A 21,419-nucleotide genomic window follows, 5' to 3' on the forward strand; every position below is an offset into this window, starting at 1 on the left:
TTTGATATTTTATTTGCACTTTTTTCTAGTTTCCCAAAGAGGTAGTTAATTATTGATTTATATATTTCCCTACTGTGTGCATTCAACATTATAAATGTCCTTCTAAGCATTATTTTTGCTATATTCCTCAAATTTCACATTTCTTTTTATCAACATCTTTTAAATTTTTATTTATTATTTCTTCTTTGACTCACTTGTTAATTTGAAATGTGTTGTTTAAACATATGATTTTTCTTTTATAAAAAAACAAAATACCTCACTTCCCCTTAAGTTCACAATAAATGTTAAACTGTGTACAGGGATCCCACATAGCCCGTCTTTCATCTACATCTTCTGTCTCATCTCTTGTGTTATTCCCTTCATTCCAGCAATAATTATTTCATTTTTTAAAAATTTTATTTAGTAAATATAATTTTCCAAAGGACAGTTTATGGATTGCAATGGATATCCGCCCCCATAACTTCCCTCCTACCTGCACCCCTCCCATCTCCCACTCCCTCTCCCATTCCATTCACATCAAGATTCATTTTCAATTATCTATATATATAGAAGATCGATTTAGTATGTATTAAGTAAAGATTTCGTCAGTTTTCACCCACACAGAAACACAAAGTGTAAAATACTGTTTCAGTACTAGTTATAGAATTAATTCACATTGGACAACACATTAAGGACAGAGATCCCACATGAGGAATAAGTACACAGTGACTCCTGTTGTTGACTTAACAATTTGACGCTCTTGTTTATTGCGTCAGACATCTCCCTAGGCTCTAGTCATGAGTTGCCAAGGCTATGGAAGCCTCATGAGTTCACTGACTTCGATCTTATTTAGACAAGGCCATAGTCAAAGTGGAAGTTCTCTCCTCCCTTCAGAGAAAGGTACCTCCTTCTTTGATGGCCCTGTTCTTTCTACTGGGATCTCACTCACAGAGATCTTTCATTTAGTTTAGTTTAGTTTAGTTTTGTTTTGTTTTTTTCCAGAGTGTCTTGCCTTTCCATGCCTAAAATACTCTCATGGGCTCTTCAGCCACATCTGAATGCCTTATGGGCTGATTCTGAGGCCAGAGTGCTGTTTAGGACATCTGCCATTCTATGAGTATGCTGTGTATCCCACTTCCCATGTTGGATCCTTCTCTCCCTTTTTGATTCTATCAGTTAGTATTCCCAGACACTAGTCTTGTTTGTGTGATCCCTTTAACTCTTAGACCTTTGAGTGTTATCAATTGTGAACTGAAATTGATCACTTGGACTAGTGAGATGGCATTGGTACATGCAATCTTGATGGGATTGTATTGGAGGATTGTATTGGAATCACGTTTCAGTTAAATTTAAACACCTGAGAATAAATGTGTGTTAATTACAGAGTTCAACCAGTAGTATTAACTAGAACAGAAAAATACTAAAAGGGATAAAGTATTAAATTGTACATCAACAGTCAGGACAAGGGCTGATCAAGTCACTGTTTCTCATAGTCCCTTTCACTTCAACAGGTTTCCTTTTTTGTGGTTGGTTAGTTCTTTGTTAATACTAAAATATATCAAATTCTTTCCTCATTCACAGTCACTGTACTTTCTATATTATTCCCTGAATGGCATTTACTCATCCTTCAACTTCCACCTCAAATGCCACCTCCTTTGAGATGTCTTCTGTGGCTTCCTAATTATTCTTTTCAAATAAATCTGTTTTACGTTCTTCTTGGCAGTACCCCAGTTTGTAATGACATTGTTTATTCCCTTACTCTCATTTATTTATTTTCTATATGTGCCACACCAGAAACAGATCTCCAAAATGTTATTTATTGTCTATCTTTTTCACGATATTATCTCTTATACCTACAAAAAGCCCATGACAACAATAATTGTTTTTTGTGAATAAATTAAAATAATTATGAATAGCACTTTGTAAAAAGTTTATCTAGTTACTCCACACAATAGGCACATGGAGCAGAAATTGAGAAAATAAGAAGTTATTAATCTATTTACATACATATTTCTTAAAGCAAGGCTCAGATTTCATAACAGTAAGAGCATTTTACATCATTAACCTTGATTATTTTGCTTATCAATTTCAGACAATCAGAAACTGTTATACTTTATAATATGTGCAATATGTGTCTTTAGAGAGGATTCCAGATGGCTGAATAGGGAGAAAACACGGATTAGTCATGGGAAGAGACCAGAAAAGCAAAGAAAAGGCCATGTTTCCAGAGGACAGTTAGAGGTTTTCAGAGGAAAGCCTACAGAACATAACAGAGACTCCACGAAGCAGAAAAGACAGTGTTCAAACATTTAGCAGTCAACTGCATGGTACCATTGACTCCTGTAGCCAGTGGACAGTGGGGAAATGGCACAAGTCCTCAGAGCAAGGTGAGAGGAGGCTGAGATGACCCATGTACCACAGGTTATTTGTCTGTCTCAAGGACTCTTTTTGTCCAAGGAACTCTGAAGCCCTACTGACTTAATCTAGGAGGGAAAACTGGCAAGGGAGATGTAGGGGGAATTCACCCAATTCCATGAAGGGAGGCCACATTGCAATCCTCTCCTCCACCCACCAAAGCACCAGACTCTGCTTGCTGAGGCAGAGCTCCAACAAACTTGTCAGGCAGCTTGCTTCAGGAAGGCAGAAAACAAATCCCATGCAGAGTAACTGTGCGAATTTGGCACCCCATGACTCTGGGATTCCTGTGACTGTGTGAGTTCTGTATAGGCCACAAAACAAACAAGAGTGTCAGGTATAATGGGTTTCTGGGAACTTGCCCAGTATGACTGTGGAGACTCAGAACTCTAAATGCTGGAAAGGGACTATACAGAGGGCCCCATTCTCCATGGAATGCACGGTTGCTATGTACAGTTCATGGACCTCAGTCAGTGAAGGCAAAAAACATCTTGGCAAAAAAACAAAAGGTATCTAAAGCAATAGTAATATTTATGAAAAAATGTGGGCAACACCACAGTTCAATAGGCTAATCATCCGCCTGCAGCACAAACACCCCGGGTTCTAGTCCCAGTTGGGGTGCCGGATTCTGCCCTGGTTGCTCCTCTTCCAGTCCCGCTCTCTGCTGTGGCCCAGGAGTGCAGAGGAAGATGGCCCATGTTCTTTTGCCCTGCACCTGCATGGGAGACCAGGAGAAGCACCTGGCTCCTGGCTTCGGATCAGCATGGTGCAATGGCTGCAGCGGCCATTGGGGGGTGAAACAATGGAAAAGGAAGACCTTTCTCTCTGTCTCTCTCTCTCACTGTCCACTCTGCCTGTCAAAAAAAAAAAAAAAAAAAAGAAAGAGAAAGAAAAAATGTAGGATTGAATCATCATTCATCAGTTATAACATAGAATGTAAATGGACTAAGTTCTCCAATGAAAAGGTATAGACTGGCTGAATGGTTTTAAAAATCCATCTATATGCTGCCTATAAGAAACATACTTCACTAACAGGGATGCACATAGAATAAAAATGAAAATATGGAAAATATTCTCTGCAAATGCAATTTAAAAATGAGCAGGAGTAGCTATTCTCAGTTCAGACTAAACAGACTTTCAGACATAAACCATTAAAATAGATACATAAGTTAATTTTTGATTAAGTGATCGATTCAACAGGAAAATGTGACTATAGAAAATGTATATGTACCAAATTCTTGGACAGCTTGTTATTTAAAACAAATATTAAGGAATTAAAGTGAAACATGTTGGGAAACTTCAACACCCCCTTTCATCATTGGGTAGATCAAACACACACACAAATCAACAACCAAAACCAATGTTAATCTACACTATCAACCAAATAGAACTAATTGATATCTATAGAATATTTTATTCTACAGCTGCAGAATGCACATTCTTTTCATTAGTGCATGGAATATTCTCTAGGATAGACCATATACCTAAATAAGTCTAAATAAATTTTAAAAAAAGTCTAAATAAATTAAAAAAAATTGAAACCATGCCATGCATTTTTTTCTGACCACAATGGAATGAAGCTGGATGTTAAAACTGTAAGATACTTTGGAAAATGTACAAAAACATGGTGACTGAACAACATTCTCCTGAATGAAAAGTCATAGAAGAAATCAACAGAGAAGTAAAAAAAAATCCCTGAAATTAATGAAAATGAAAACATAACATATCAAAATTTATTGAATATAGCAAAAGCAGTCATAAGTGGAAAATTGGTAGCAATTTGTACCTACATCAAAAACTTGTGGGGCTGGTGCTGTGGCATAGTAGTTTAATTACCTGCCTGAGGTGCCAGCACTGCATATGGGAATGAGTTTGACTCTGGTTACTACACTTTGGATCCAGTGCTGAGCTGATAGCTTGAGAAAGCAGTAGAAGATGGGCCAAGTGTTGGGCCTCTGCACCCATGTGGGAAATCTGGAAGAAGCTTAGGGTTTCTAGCTTCAGATTGGCTCAGCGCTAGCTGTTGTGGTCATTGTAGGAGTCTCTTACTCTCTCTGTCTGTAACTCTGCCTGTCAAGTAAATAAATGAATCTTAGAAAAACCAAGAAATTAAAGAAGTATTAAAATAAATCATTTGAAAACAAATTTCAAGGACCTAGTAAAATATTTATAAACCAAACCCAAAATAAGAAGTAGGAAAAAATAATAAAAATCAGAGAAAAAATTTAAAAAGAAAACGTTAAAAAAGACATACAAAAGATTAGTGAAGATATGAATTATTGAAAAAGTAAACAAAAATTGATAAACCATTAGCCAAACTAACCAAAAACAGGGGAGAAGATTCAAATTAATAAAATCAGAGATAAAAAGAAGATATTACAATGGATAACACATAAATAAAAGAATCATAATGAATTATTTCAAGCAGCTATAGGATAACACATTGTAAAATCTAGAAGAAATGGATGTATTTCTGGATGCAATTTACCAAAATTGAGGCATGTAGACATAGAAATCCAGAATAGACCAATAATTAGGGGCAAAATTGAATCAGTAATACAGACTCTCCCAACATGGAAAAACCCAGAATTGGATGACTTCGTTGCAGAATTCTCTCAAACATTTAAAGAAGAACTAATGTCAATTTTTCTTAAAATATTCAAAACAATTGAAAGCCAGGAAATCCTCCAAATACCTTTATGTAGCCACATGAACTTAATTTCAAAATCAGAAAAAATAACAAAAAAGAAAACATCATGCTGAGTGAATTAAGCCAGTCCCAAAGGGACAAATATCATATGTTCTCCCTGATCGGTGACAACTAACCAAACACTAAAAAGGAAACCTGTTGAAGTACAAGGGACACTATGAGAAACAGTGACTTGATCAGCCCTTGTCCTGACTGTTGATGTACAATTTAATACTTTATCCCTTTTAGTATTTTTTTGTTCTAGTTAATACTATTGGTTGAACTCTGTAATTAACACACATTTATTCTCAGGTGTTTAAATTTAACTGAAAAGTGATCCCTGTTAAATATAAGAGTGGGGATAAGAGAGGGAGAGGATGTACAATTTAGGACATGCTCAATCGGACTTGCCCCAAATGGTGGAGTTAGAAATGTGCCAGGGGATTCCAATACAATCCCTTCAAGATTGAATGTACCAGTACCATCTCACTAGTCCAAGTGATCAATTTCAGTTCATAATTGATCACACTGATAGGTCTAAGAGTCAAAGGGATCACACAAACAAGACTAGTGTCTGGGAATACTAACTGATAGAATCAAAAAGGGAGAGAAGGATCCAACATGGGAAGTGGGATACACAGCATACTCATAGAATGGCAGATGTCCTAAACAGCACTCTGGCCTCAGAATCAGCCATTAAGGCATTCAGATGTGGCTGAAGAGCCCATGAGAGTATTTTAGGCATGGCAAGGCAAGACACTCTGGAAAAAAAAAAAAATTCACAACCCTAAATGAAAGATCTCTGCGAGTGAGATCACAGTGGAAAGAACGGGCCATCAAAGAAGGAGGTACCTTTCTCTGAAGGGAGGATAGAACTTCCACGTTGACTATGACCTTGTCTAAGTAAGACCGAAGTCAGTGAACTCATGAGGCTTCCATAGCCTTGGCAACTCATGACTAGAGCCTAGGGAGATGTCTGACGCCATAAACAAGAGTGTCAATTTGTTAAGTCAACAACAGGAGTCACTGTGTACTTATTCCTCATGTGGGATCTCTGTCCTTAATGTGTTGTCCAATGTGAATTAATTCTATAACTAGTACTGAAACAGTATTTTATACTTTATGTTCTGTGTGTGTGCTAACTGACGAAATCTTTACTTAATACATACTAAATCGATCTTCTGTATGTAAAGATAATTGAAAATGAATCTTGATGTGAATGGAATGGGAGAGGGAGTGGGAGATGGGAGGGGTGCAGGTGGGAGGGAATTTATGGAGGGGGGGAAAGCCATTGTAATCCATAAACTGTCCTTTGGAAAATTATATTTACAAAATAAAAGTGTTTATAATATAAAAGAAAACTATGCAGCAATATTCTTGATGAATAGAGATGCAAAAATCAGTAACAAAACACTAACTAATAAATCCAACAACACATCAAAAAGATCATCATCCAAAACCAATGGAATTTGTCCCAGAAAAGCAGCAATGTACAGAAATTCTTAAATGTGATGAATCGCATTAACAAAGTAAAGAGTAAAACCATATGATTGCCTCAATAGATGGAGAGATAGCATTTGGCAAACTGCAACATGTTTCAGGATAAAAAATGGTAACAAATTTGGGTATAGAAGGAACATACCTCAACACAGTCAAGCAAATATATAGCAATCCCACACCCAGTATCATAATGAATAGCGAAAAGCTGGGAGCATCTTCACTAACAGCCAGAACCAGACAAGGAAGCCAACTCTCACCACTACTATTTTATATAGTTTTAGAAGATTTAATCAGAGCCATTAGGGAAGAAAAATAAGTCCAGTGGATACAAGTTGGAAAGGAATAATTCAAATAGTGTCTGCAGATGACATGATCTTTTACACAGGGAAACCAAAAGACTCCAACAAGAGACTACTAGAATGTATAAGACAATTCAGAAACATTTCAGGATGTAAAATCAACACACAAAAGTCAATAGCATTCATATACTCTAACAATGCAATGGCTGAGAAAGAACTTGTAAAATCAGTACCATTCTTAATAGCTGCAAAATTATTTAGATATCTTGGAAGAAATTTAACCAAGGATTTGAAAGAGCATTACAGTAAATTTACAAAAAATTAAAGAAAAGAAATAGCAAAATAAATTAAAAAGTGAAAAAATTCTCCATGCCCATGGATTGGAAGAATTCATATCATCAAATTTTAGATATGATCCAAAGCAAATTACAGTATCAGTGCAATCCCAATCAAAATATAAATACCAAGGACATTCTTCTCTGCTCTAGGAAAAAAGTGATCCTAAAATTCAATACAAGAAACCCTAAATATCAAAGGCAATCTTAAAGTATGAAAACAAAGATAGATTAAAATTCCAGATTTCAAGGCATACTATTGGACTGTTATAATTAAAGCAGTTTGGTACTGGCCCAAAAATAGACTTGTAGACCAATGGAACAGAGTAGAAACCCCAGAAACTAATCCATGCATTTACAACCAAGTAATATCACAAAGGGGTTAAAATAATTACATGAAGAAATTCTAGTATCTTCCAAAAATAGGGTTGGGAAAATTGTGATTCTGCATGTGGAACTGTGAAAAAAGACCCTTACCTTAAACTCTGTACAATAATCAACTTTTTTTTTTTTTTTTTTTTTTTTTTTTTTTTTTTACAGGCAGAGTGGACAGTAAGAGAGAGAGACAGAGAGAAAGGTCTTCCTTTGCCGTTGGTTCACCCTCCAATGGCCGCTGCGGCTGGCGCGCTGTAGCCCGCGCACCGCGCTGATCTGAAGCCAGGAACCAGGGGCTTCTCCTGGTCTCCCATGCGGGCAAAGGACCCAAGCACTTGGGCCATCCTCCACTGCACTCCCTGGCCACAGCAGAGAGCTGGCCTGGAAGAGGGGCAACCGGGACAGAATCCGGTGCCCCGACCGGGACTAGAACCCAGTGTGCTGGTGCCACAAGGCGGAGGATTAGCCTAGTGAGCTGCGGCGCCAGCAATAATCAACTTTCAATGGATCAAGTATCTAAGCCTGATACCTGAAACCACTAAATTACTAGAGGAAAACATAGGGGCAACACTGCAAGACTTTTAGCATAGGCAAAGCCTTCTTGGATAAGACCCTAGAAGCACAAGCGGTAAAAGCAAAAATAGACAATTTAGATTATATTAATTAAAGAACTTCTGCACAACAAATGAAACACTTAACACCTTGACAAGGCAACTGACAGAATGGGAGAAAATATTTACAAATTATGCATTCAATAAAGAATATATGTCCGGAATATATAAGGAGCTCAAGAAACTCAACAACAACAAAATAAGCAATCCAGTTAAGAAATAGACAAAATAAATGAACAGGCATTTTTCAAAGGATGAAACACAGATGGCCAGAATGCACATGAAAAGATATTCAGGATCATTAACAATCAGGGAAATGCAAATAAAAACCACAATGTGGTTTCAGCTCACTCCAGGAAGAATGGTTATCACTCAAAAATAGGAAAGCAAATAAGAAATTCTGGCAAGGATGTGAAGAAAAAGGCACCCTTAATCTTGTTGGTGAGAATATAAATTGGTACAATCATTATGGAAAACAGTATGTAGATTCGACAGAAATCTAAAAATAGATCTACCATGTGACTAGGCATCCCACTCCTGGCAATATACTCAAAGGAAATGAAATCAGGATATGAATGAGCTACCAGTACCACCAGTGTTTATACTAACTCAATTTACAACAGCTAAGACATGGAATCAAGCTAGATGCCCATTCCCTGACGACTGCATAAAGATTATAGATATACAGAATGCAATGCCAGTCAGCCATAAATTTTATGAACTCTTTCTGCAGCAAAATAGGTGCATCTGGAAACCATAGTGCTTAGTCAAGTAAGTCCAACCTCAAAAAGACAACAGTCTCATTTTTTTTTTTCTGATTTGTAGTAGCTAATACACAATGTATAAAAATTTAATGTACATGTGTGAAATTGACATCTTGGGATTTGATTCTTGTTTGTAGCCCAATCCTGCTGAACAGTGTTTTTTTTCTACTTTTTGATTGTTGAACTTTTTATTTAGTGGAGTATCTATCCTGTGACTACAAAGTCACTTTAAAATATGTATTCACAAAAATTTTTTAAAAAAGGGAAAGAAAAAAAGGAAGAGAAGAAAAGATGAGAGGAAGTATCATTATATACTTAAATTGTGTCTATGAACTAAATGAAATTTATTCTCTTAATATTAATAAAAATAAATTATTTTAAAAATAAAAAAATAAAAACTCTGTTAAAAACGAAGTGTGTAGTTTGGTGTGGTATGGCTTTTCTTCAATATCAAAAAGTGTTTCTCAAAACCAATATCCTAGGTGACTAAAAGTATGAAAATCATAGTTAAAAATAATAGTAATGATGATATTACATTATGTAAAGCTTGCATTTTCATAGTGTTTGCTATGTACCAAGCATTGTAGTAAGAACTCAATAGGCTAAAGCTCCGTCAGCACCCCAGGTTATAGCCCCCGTCGGGGTGCCGGATTCTGTCCCGGTTGCTCCTCTTCCAGTCCAGCTCTCTGCTGTGGCCCGGGAGTGCAGTGGAGGATGGCCCAAGTGCTTGGGCCCTGCGCCTGCACGGGAGACCAGGAGAAGCTCCTGGTTCCTGGCTTCAGATCAGCGCGGTGCGCGGGCAACAGCGCGCCAGCCGCAGCAGCCATTGGAGGGTGAACCAACGGCAAAGGAAGACCTTTCTCTCTGTCTCTTTCTCTCACTGTCCACTCTGCCTGTCAAAAAAATAAATAAATAAAAAGAAAAAATGGATATGAATGAGCTCATTCAGACCCCAAATATTATTATGTGCTGTCAACTACTCATAAGAAATCCATCAATTTCCCCCATTTTCAAACATTTTTTCCAAGTCATCTAAATGATTTTTCTCAGTGAAGTTAGGTGTTTGCCACCTCCTTAATTTTCAGTTCTTCCCCTACATGTCCCTCCTTTTTAAGTTTCTTTAAAAAATATTCTTATAGGCATCCAGTCAGAAGTTCCTCTTAACGTTTGCACTCTATGAAGATTCATCAGGATTGTCTGTGCTCATAACTGTTTAGTTCTTCTAAATTTGAATGAGGCATGTATTCCAAAACTTACCTCAAGTTTCTGCCACTTAATATCTCAGAAGAATAACCTTGATATCAATCCTTATCCAACCAAATTCTCTCATTTTTGTCAACTAAAATCCACCTTTCCCAACCAACATTTATGGAGCTGAGACAGTCTTGCATATACTAGGAATCACATGAATATTTGCAGCTCAGACTCCAGTTGGAACCTGCACTCATTTCCACTAAATTAAAACACTATTAAATAAAATAAACTTTCTGAATCTTAAAACAAGTTAATTATGCATAGTCTTGCATCTTGTCATCACCCAATTCAAATAAATCTTCATTGTGTTCTTTTCCTTATAGTCAATTCTATATATTCTCTAATCCTTCTCCCTTGACCCATTCATAACTCAGTGCCCCACTGTGACCCGACTTCAAGCCTTTCCATCATGTGTGTCTAAGCCACTATTCATTTCTTCATAGAGTGTTTTGCTCCAACATGTACAGCATAGATTGATATATGTCTATCAACAGGAATTCAAAGTAGCATAAAACATTTACTCTACTTTGGAAGACTTAACATTTTCACATAGCATGCAGGCTTATGATGGAGTAATCTGTAATACAATTGTCCTAGGATTTGCATATGACCTATGTGCATTCATCTGCATACTTTAAATCACTTTTAAATTTCTAATAATTCACAATACAATATAAGCACTAAGTAGATAGTGGTTAAATGTATAGGTTTCAGATTACAAGAATAAAAAGTGCAGGCCTGTGCTGTGGCTCACTTGGCTAACCCTCCCCCTGTGGTGCCGGCACCCCTGATTCTAGTCCCGGTTGTGGCGCTGGATTCTGTCCTGGTTGCTCTTCTTCCAGTCCAGCTCTCTGCTGTGGCCCAGGAGGGCAGTGGAGGATGGCCCAAGTGCTTGGGCCCAGCACTTGCATGGGAGACCAGGAGGAAGCACCTGGCTCCTGGTTACAGATCGGTGCAGAGTGCTGGCTGCAGCACGCTGACCATGGTGGCCATTTTAGGGGGGTGAACCAATGGAAAGGAAGACCTTTCTCTCTGTCTCTATTTCTCTCAATGTTTAACTCTACCAGTCCAAAAAAAAAAAAAAAAAGGAATAAAAAGTGCAATAAAGGCCCCGATAGCCTACTGAAGTTAATCTGGAGGATGACAGCATCATCCTTTTGAGTGAACAGAGTCGGCAGAATACCACAGTTTTGGGATAGATTTCATCTCTAATACATCTCTGTCCATCTAGAACTAGTGTGGCGCTTACCTAACCAAAATTCCAGCATAATTCCAACCAATGGCCAACACTAAAAAATGTTGTTTTCTTAGAATTAGGGAGAGTCTATGATACTTTAAACTTGATTGTACATTGTGCTTACCCTTTGCTGGTCTGGGTTTATCACTTAGAATTAAAATGTTTCCACTCTACAGTTAATTTTTTCTACATATATATATACACATAAGTAATATATTTGTAATACATATACTTGTAATATATTTGTATATAGTAATATATTTGTTATATATGTGTGCATATATATATATATATATATATATAAAACAAGCTACAATCTGTGGAAGAACATTCACCATTTGGCCCTGTGATCTCTCTTTTCATGTTAGTGTCCCATAGCCACCTTTTTAACAGCACACTTCCATATCTTTCGCTCTCTTCAAGCCCATGACACTATTTCCTTCAAATTCTTACCACCTTAAATATGCATGGAATTTTACTTTCCTGGCCCCTATTCATTTTTGCAAATCTAACACCAATATCTTGTCCCTAACTTCTTGATACTTCAAGGAATTAAAATATACCTCATATTCTTTACTACACATGCTTATACAAACATTTATTATTTGACTATACATTTTGTACAATAAATTAACTATATCCATGAGTTCCACATCCCAGGACTCAAACGTTTGGGGAACAAAAAGTTTGTGTCTGAACTGAACATAAACAGATTATTTTCCTTGTCATATTTCCAAAACAGTACAGTATAACCAGTATTTACATAGCATTTTCATTACACTACAAATTATAAGTAATCTAATGGTGATTTAAAATACAGGGGAGATGTGTGTACATTACATACAAATACTAAACCATTTTATACATGGATATGATAATTTTTGGATTTTTGTGCCTAAATAGGATGCTGGAACAAATCTCCCATGGACACCAAGCGCGGTACTCTATTATAATTTACTCATTTATAAGGCTGCACTCATGAGAATTTGAAATCTTTCACAGCACAGTAAATTTCTTATGTAACTTTGGGTTTCCATCCCTGACATGTGCTGCCCATTGAATAAATGTATCTTTAGTAGTATGGAGTAATCCAATACAACCAGTTATGTCATATTAGGGAAGAATATTTTTGGATAGAATATAATATAGAGAAGCTTGGAAATAAAATTGACACTCATGGGCCGGCGCCGCGGCTCACTAGGCTAATCCTCCGCCTTGCGGCGCCGGCACACCGGGTTCTAGTCCCGGTCGGGGCGCCGGATTCTGTCCCGGTTGCCCCTCTTCCAGGCCAGCCCTCTGCTGTGGCCAGGGAGTGCAGTGGAGGATGGCCCAGGTGCTTGGGCCCTGCACCCCATGGGAGACCAGGAAAAGCACCTGGCTCCTGGCTCCTGGCTTCTGCCACCGGATCGGCGCGGTGCGCCGGCCGCAGCGCGCCTGCCGCGGCGGCCATTGGAGAGTGAACCAACGGCAAAGGAAGACCTTTCTCTCTGTCTCTCTCTCTCACTGTCCACTCTGCCTGTCAAAAAAAAAAAAAAAAAAAAAAATTGACACTCATATTCCTTCTTTAATTTCTTATCAACATTTAGTACAATATATTACTCAACCACAGAAAGGTTTAGTGTTCTATTTTTATTAAATTTGATTTAATACAGCCAAGATTTGTATATAAATGGAAATGATGGAGAGCCTTTCTGAACAAAATTATACCTACAATGAAATCTTAATGGTTACTTGACAACAGCCAAAGAGGAATTTGAGAATACCTTCTTTTCTTTCCCCATTTTATTTTTGTAACTCTTTTTAGTTCCCATTTTCCTAAAGTATCCTTTTTAAAACAATATTTGCTTATTTTTTAAGAGACAGAAGGAACGAGAAAGAGAAGGATCTCCTTTGTGCTTTTACACTCCCTAAATACCCACAACCAAAGGGTAAGTTGAAGCCAGCAACAAAGAACACAATCCAGGTGGCCAATAGAAATGGCAGGAACTCAGTTATTTGAGCCATCACAGCTGCCTCCCAGGGACTACATGAGCAGGAAGCTAGTCAGGAGCTGGAGCCAGGAATTGAACCAAGGTACTCTGATGTGGGACGCAGGTGTCTTAACTAAAGTCTTAGCCATTAGGCTGAATACCCATTCCTCAAGTATTCTTTGAATACTTCTGATTCATCTCTTATTCTATGCCATCCTTTTCAATAGCAGTTTATCAAGTGAGTTCCCCCAAAATACTGCCCTGACAATTTTCATCTCTGTAAATGTTCTAACCCTATACCATTTTCCAGCCTAGTTGTCCTGTACATATGCCACTCTTTGCACAATTTTATTGTGTTTCTACTCTTCAGTGCTTACTACACACCATTATCCCTCCACGAGATGCCTTACTGGCCATACATTATTCTCCCTTTTTTCTTAGACATGTGGAACCAAGGACTGGCGTTGTGGCATACTGGGTAAAGCAACCACCTGATATGCTGGCATCCCATATGGGCTCAGGTTTGGAATCATGTTGTTCCACTTCAGACCCAGTTCCCTGCAAATGGCCTGGGAAAATCATTCAAAGATGACCAAAGTCTTTGGGACCCTATTGCCCATGTATAAGGTATGACTGAAACTCTTGTTTCTTGGCTTTGGCTTGCTCCAACCCTGGCCTTTGCAGCCATTTGTGGAGCAAACCAGTAGTTGGATGCTTTCTCTCTCACTCCCTCTCTCTGTACCTCTGCTTTTTATATCAACAAATAAATCCTATAAAAAGTGTGGAATCATTGATAGTGGGAATATACTGAGAAACAATGGCTTTTTCAAAATTTTGCTTAATATATACAATTTTCATGTATTTCATATATACAGATTTTGGAACATAGTGATACTTCCCATTCTATCCTCCCTCCTTCCTCTGCGCCCACCCTTCTTCCTCTTCCCTCTCTAATTCCTACTCTTAATTTTTACAAAGATCTGTTTTCAGTTTTCTTAATACTCATAAATCTAATCCTACACTAAGGAGCTCAAATAGTTCGAAGAAAAAAAAAAAAAACCACTGTTCTTTAACAGTAGAGACAAGGGCTATAATCACAAAAGCTCAAAACATCCGGGGCCGGCACCGTGGCTTAATAGGCTAATCCTCTGCCTGCGACGCTGGCACACCGGGTTCTAGTCCCAGTCGGGGTGCAAGATTCTGTCCCGGTTGCCCCTCTTCCAGCCCAGCTCTCTGCCATGGCCTGGGAGTGCAGTGGAGGATGGACCAAGTGCATGAGAGACCAGGAGGAAGCACCTGGCTCCTGGCTTTGGATCAGCATTGTGTGCCAGCTACAGTAGCCATTGTGGGGTGAACCAATGGAAAAGGAAGACCTTTCTCTGTGTCTCTCTCAATGTCCACTCTGCCTGTCAATAAAAATAAAAAAAAAAAAAAAGAACTCATGTAGCTAAAATTTAGTCCACTTGTCCACTTTAAATATTTTCTAAACTGTCATGGAATCTTTCAATATTCCTTATCTTTTAGCTCCTTTTATTTAGAATAACTGTTCTAGGTTTTTTTCAATTGTTATTCATTGCTCCTCCTCAACATCTTTTCAGATATTCCTCCAGGAATTTTTCATGTGCTTTGCTCTTAAGTCTTCTATTTCCATATTTAAAGAAGACTTCAAAAAGTTCATGAAAGTGGAATTAAAATAAAAGTTTATTTAGGTTTAAAACTCTGAAATACACGCAATCTGTTTTCTTTATATTAATATAAATTTTACGAAAGGAAAATTTTTGAAATCCCTGCATAATTTTTCATAACATGCATTTTCATGGATTTTTGAAACCCTAATATATGAAAGAGAACAAGGATTTAAGAAATTATATAAAATATCTGAAATATTTGGAAGACAACAAGAATAATAAAAGATAATGAAAAAAACAGAAAAACTGTTTTGCTGTCACTGCTTCCAAATCCATTAATTAAACTACATGTTTCACTTTCCTCATTTATATCATTTTAAAGATTTATTTATTTGTGTTGAAAAATTATAGGCAGAGAGAGATATCTTCCATCTGTTGGTTCACACTCCAGATAGTCACAATGACAAGCACTGGACCAGGCCGAAGTTAGGAACCAGGAGCTTCAACTGGATCTCCCACATGGGTAGCAGGGACTCAGACACTGGGGCACGTCCATTGCTTTATCCAGACCATTAGTAGGGTACTAGATCAGAATTGAAGCAGCTAGAATGTGAAATGGTGCCCATATGTGATGCTGGCGTTGAAGGTGGCAGCTTAACCCACAATACCACAACCCTTTCCTCTCTTTTCTTTTTTAACTTTTTTTTCACTTTCTTCATTTATAAACAGGTATAATAATTGTGGTGGATACACACACAGACACACACATACACACAAAACAGCTGTTATATTAATTAAATAAAATGATGGAAAAGTGTACTAGAATACCATAGATGAAATGTTTTCTATTATTTATATTATTAAAAAAAGAATGGTATAAGTAGCTACAGGGAAATGCTTGTAGTTACAGTTTTATTGAAAGTCTATACTCACCAAAAGATGTCCTCTCTGAGAAGATTTCTGGAGAAATTTGTCATTTAGTACTTTGGAGACTCTTTCTCCTACTCAATGTTATCACCTTGATTCATACTCTTCTGATTGTTTTCCTTTCCAGCCCTGTTGGCATTTCTTATGTCAGATACATCTCACTGTGCCAGTGCACTTGACTGCTCAGCATTACACAGCAGGGAATGATTTTCTTTTTTTTTGTAACTGTTCATTTTTGTTTTAAAACATCTGACTCAAAAGTACACACATGTGTCAGCATACTGTTAGATATGCATCAAAGAAGGGATTTTCATACTACCTAGAAAATTTAAGTGTGTTGAAAATGAAAGGTGGCTTCCATAAACATTAGAGAATAGTTTTTATAGACTTAGAGCATTTTAACTTTGCAGATGTAACCTAGGTACCTTTAGTTATATTTCTTTAGATACCTAGATATATTTATTTTTCTCCAATATAAGTTAGAGAATTTTCTCTTTTTTTAAGGTTTTTATTTATTTATTTGAGAGGTAGAGTTACAGACAGAGGGAGAGACAGAGAGAAAGTCTTCCTTCTGTTGGTTCACTCCCCAAATGGCTGAAATAGCCGGAGCTGTGCTTATCTGAAGCCAGGAGCCAGGTGCTCCTTCCCAGTCTCCCACATGGATGCAGGGGCCCAAAACTTGGGCCATCTTCTACTGCTTTCCCAAGTCACAGCAGAGAGCCGGATTGGAAGAGGAACAGCCGGGACTAGGACCAGAGCCCATAAGAAATGCTGGTACTCCAGGTCAGGATTTTAATCTTCTGCACCACAGCACTGACCCCAAAAATTTAGTTCTTAAAGAACAATAATGTGGGGCCAGCGCCATGGCTCACTTGGTTAATCTTCCACTTGTGATGCCGGTATCCCATATGGGTGCTGGTTCTAGTCCCAGCTGCTCCTCTTCCAGTCCAGCTCTCTGCTGTGGCCTGGGAAGGCAGTGGAGGATGGCCCAAGTGCTTGGGCCCCTGCACTCTCATGGGAAACCAGGAAGAAGCACCTGGTTCCTGGCCTCGGATTGGAGCAGCTATAGCCGTTGTGGACATTTGGGGAGTGAACCAATGGAAGGAAGACCTTTCTCTCTGTCTCTCTCTCTCACTGTCTATAACTCTGTCAAATTAATTAATTAATTAATTTAAAAAAAGAACAATAACGTGAAGCCTGTAGGCAAATAAAAGAATGAGATTGAGAAATTGAAGACAGGCAGAGGATTAACCTACTGTGCCATGGCGCTGGCCCCAAGAATTTTCTTATACTCAGTTTTATGATAAAATTCAACCTCTAGGTAGTAACCATGAAACTACTATACTATTATAAAACAAATATTTAAAAGCAAATATTCTATAATATACTTTACAATGCTAATTCTTTAATTTCTCTCATTTTCAAGTTATAGTACCTTTTATTCAGCTCTTTAACAGAGAAATTAGGAAGATGTACTTTAATAAATTTTAAGATAAACAAATTTTATCAATTTCAGATGACAGATTTAGAAGTATAGTGAAACTTCCCACAGTACCCTCCCTCCAGCCCATGCTGCAACCCTTCCTCCACCTTTCTTTCTTATTCTTTTAATATTTAAATTAATCTAGTTTCAGTTTCTCTTACAATCATAAGATTAACCCTAAACAAAGCAAAGAATTCAACAAATAATTATAAGAAAAAAACTCTGTTCTTCAACCACAGTAAAAAGGGCTGTAAACAATTATTGAATCTCAAAATGTCAATTTCACTCATTCATATATTACCTTTGTTGGTACTTATTAGTTCCCACAGATCAGGGAAAACATATGGTATTCGTCGTTCGTAACTGGTTTCTTTCTTTAATATGTTTTCCAGTTGCATTCATTTTATTGCAAAAGACTGGATTTCTTTTTTATGGCTGAGTAGTTCTCCATACTATATATCACATCATATTTTCTTTATTCAGTCATCAGTTGATGGGTATCTGGGATGCTTCCATATCTTAGCTATTGTGAATCGAGCTGCAATAAAATTGTTGGTATAGACAACTCTTTCATAACTGGTTTCATTTCCTCTAAGTAAATTCCCAGCTTTCATCTTTCTGAGAAATCTCCACAGCCACAATTGCTGTACCAGTTTATATTCTCTCCATGGATTTGGGTACATTTTCCCCAACATCCTTTTCATTTATTGTTGATTTCTGTATGAGAGCCATTCTAACTGGGGTGAGGTGGAACATCATTGTGGCTTTGAATTGCATTTCCCTGGTGGATAGTGATCCTGAGCATTTTTTTTTTTCATGTGTCTGTTTGAATTTCCTACTTGGAAATATTATTGTTCAAGACCTTTGCCTATCTCTTAACTGGATTGTTTGTTTTGTTGTTATGCTTTGTGAACTCTTTATAGGTTGATTATAAATATTACATCAGTTGTATAGTTTGCAAATATTTTGTCTTTTTCTGTCTGTTGCATCTTCACTTTGCAAGAGTTTCCTTTGCAATGCAGAATATTCTTAGTTTGATGTTATCCCATTTGTTTATTTTTGCTTGGATTGCTTCTGCTTCTGGGGACTTTTCCAAGAAGTTTTTGACTATGCCAATGTCTTACAGAGACTCCCTCAATGTTTTCCTCTAGCAAGTTAATGGAATCTGGTCATAGATTTAGAATTTCGATCCATTTTGTATAAGGTATAAGGGAGGTGTCTTGTTTCATATTTTTGCATGAGTGGATCCAATCTTCTAAGAACCATTTGTTGAAGAGATTATTGTCCTTTCTCCAGGGATGGATTTTAGTTCCTTCGTCAAATCTCAGTTGGTTGTAGATGTGTGCAATGATTTCTGGAATTTCTATTATTTTCCATCAGACTACATGTCTATTTTAGCCAATGCCAAGCTATTTTGATTATAACTGCCCAGTCTTTTGTCATGAAATCTTGTATTATTGTGCCTTTGGCTTTGTCTTTTTATTTAGGAATGCTCTAGCTATTTGGGATCTTTTTTGTTTCCATATAAATTGTAGCATCTTTTTTTCTAGATCTGAAAAGAATGTCATTGTATTTTGTTTGGAATTACATTGAATCAGTAAATTACTTTGGGTAATATAGGCACTTTGATATTAATTCTTCCAATCCATGAAAATGGAAGATTTCTCCATTTTTGGTGTTTTTTTCTATTTCCTTTTTAATATTTTGTAATTTCCATTATAGAAACATTTCACCTCATTGGTTAAATTTATTTTAATTTATTTGATTTTGTAGGTATTATGAATGGTAATGATCTTCCAAGTTTTTTCTCACCCATAGGATTACCTGTGTATAAAAAGGAAATTGATTTTTGTGTGTTAATTTTATATCTTGATACTTTACCATACTCTTCGGGAGTTCCAATAGTCTCTTAGTGGATTCTTTCGGTTCCACTATGCAGAGAATCATATCATCTTCAAACAGGGATAAATTGACTTCTTCCTTTCCAATTTGTATACTTTTGATTTCCTCTTACCCCATGTTTTTGTCTAAAAATTCCAGGACTACATTGAATAGCAATGAGGAGATGGGCATCCTTGTCTGGTTTGAGATCTTAGTGGAAACGCTTCTAAGTTTCCCCCATTTAATATGATTTATCCTTGCATACCAGAGATAAATCCCACTTGGAGAGGTAAATGATCTTTATGATGTGTTGTTGTAATTAATTAGCTGCTATTTTGTTGAAGATTTTTGCATCTATGTTCATCAGTGGTGTTGGCCTGTAGCTCTATTTGTTTGTTTTATCTTTTTTTCTGATTTTGAATTATGATGATGCTGGCCTTACAGAAGAAGTTTAGAAGGATTCCCTCCCTTTCAATTTTGAGGCATATTATTGAATGTAATATTAATAAACATTGAATGGATGGTTTAGCATATAGACTAATATTCCAATTAGATTTATAATTTTTTCCTGACATAGTCTTTCTTAACTTGGTGTACCTTGATAGTATTTAAAATGAATTTGTAGTAGAAAGAGCAAATGTATCACACTTTTAGACTTCCCAGTCCTTAAAAAGGCTCACATACTTACATTTGTATCCTTAATACACATCTATTGTAAAGTACAAGGAGAATACTATGACCAAGTGATGATTCTAGGAGGTGAAGATAACTAGTAGCTTACTTAACAAGGAAAAACAGATTTGATTTATTCCATTTTACTTTTGTATCCTTTTTTAAACATCAAGAGATTGTAGCATTTTACTATTCTATTTAACTCATTAAGGATATTTTAAGATAAAAACATCTCTAGACACATATATCCAATTAAATTATTTTCCAGTTTCATGTTTTTAAGACCACTACTTAATTGCCATACCACAATTACTTGATTTTATCTCTATTTAAGCAAGGATAATGTAAGTACAATAGAGAAATAATATCAACAAAATCCTAAATTAAATATTGACTCCATTTTTACATATCCTAATATCAAATTATTCTACAATTACAGTGGTTTTCCATTCTGCTGCAGTCTGAGAAATGAGTTGGAAAACTAGTAATGAAAAGTCTTAAATACAGAGAAACAATGAATGACCTAATATGATACAGTTATCTTTGAAAAGAGCATATTAGGGGCTGACATCATGTTGTAGCGGGTAAAGCTGCCCCTGTGATGCTGGTATCCTCACTGCTCTACCTTCCATCGGGCTCTCTGTTGATGTCATAGGAAGGGAAGGGGAACATGGGCCAGTTACTTGGGTTCCTTCACCACAAGAGAGACCAAGAGGAGTCTCCAGACTCCTGGCTTCCACCTGGCCAAGCCCAAGTCATTGTGGCCGAGTGGAGAATGGACCAGCAGATGGAAGATCTGTCTCTCCCTCTCTCCCTGTAACTCTTGCAAATAAATAAATAGTTGTTTAAAAACCAGAAAGAAAAGAGTATATTTTCCAACACCTAATTCTCATTTCAGAAGGAAGTAAAGATTTCAAATGCATACTTGAGGTTTAATCTGAAGATTTTTGATTAGTTAATCTGTAAAAAATTCTCTGTTCATCCTCCGGCATGATATACCCTCTGTGCCACAGCAGTTTTTTAAGTGGGTATGTATTTTCGTGGGAATAATTTCATCTTTGTGAATTCTTTAGAGAATTTATCCAAATCCTACCTGTCATTTTTATAAATAAATATTGAATTATCTTTACAATGTTTCATCACTGGGTGACATTTATTCCTGCTTGATATCTCAGATGAATTCAAGAAATGCTTCAGAATCAAGCTATGGCCAAATAAATATAAGCTCTGAAACAAACAAACATATTTCCTTTCTCTGTCATAGGATTATATATTTTGCCTTTGCTTAGCAAAAGAAAAAAAAATCATTTTGTATATGCCAGTTGCATTTCCTTTTCTAATGGCGACCTTATGTACTTTTGACATTCTCTTTCCATTTGATAAAGAGAGGCACTCAGGTT

This window comes from Oryctolagus cuniculus, chromosome 1, assembly GCF_051225735.1.
Source record: "Oryctolagus cuniculus isolate XC-2025 breed Fujian yellow rabbit chromosome 1, ASM5122573v1, whole genome shotgun sequence".
In the NCBI taxonomy this organism is placed as follows: domain Eukaryota; kingdom Metazoa; phylum Chordata; class Mammalia; order Lagomorpha; family Leporidae; genus Oryctolagus; species Oryctolagus cuniculus.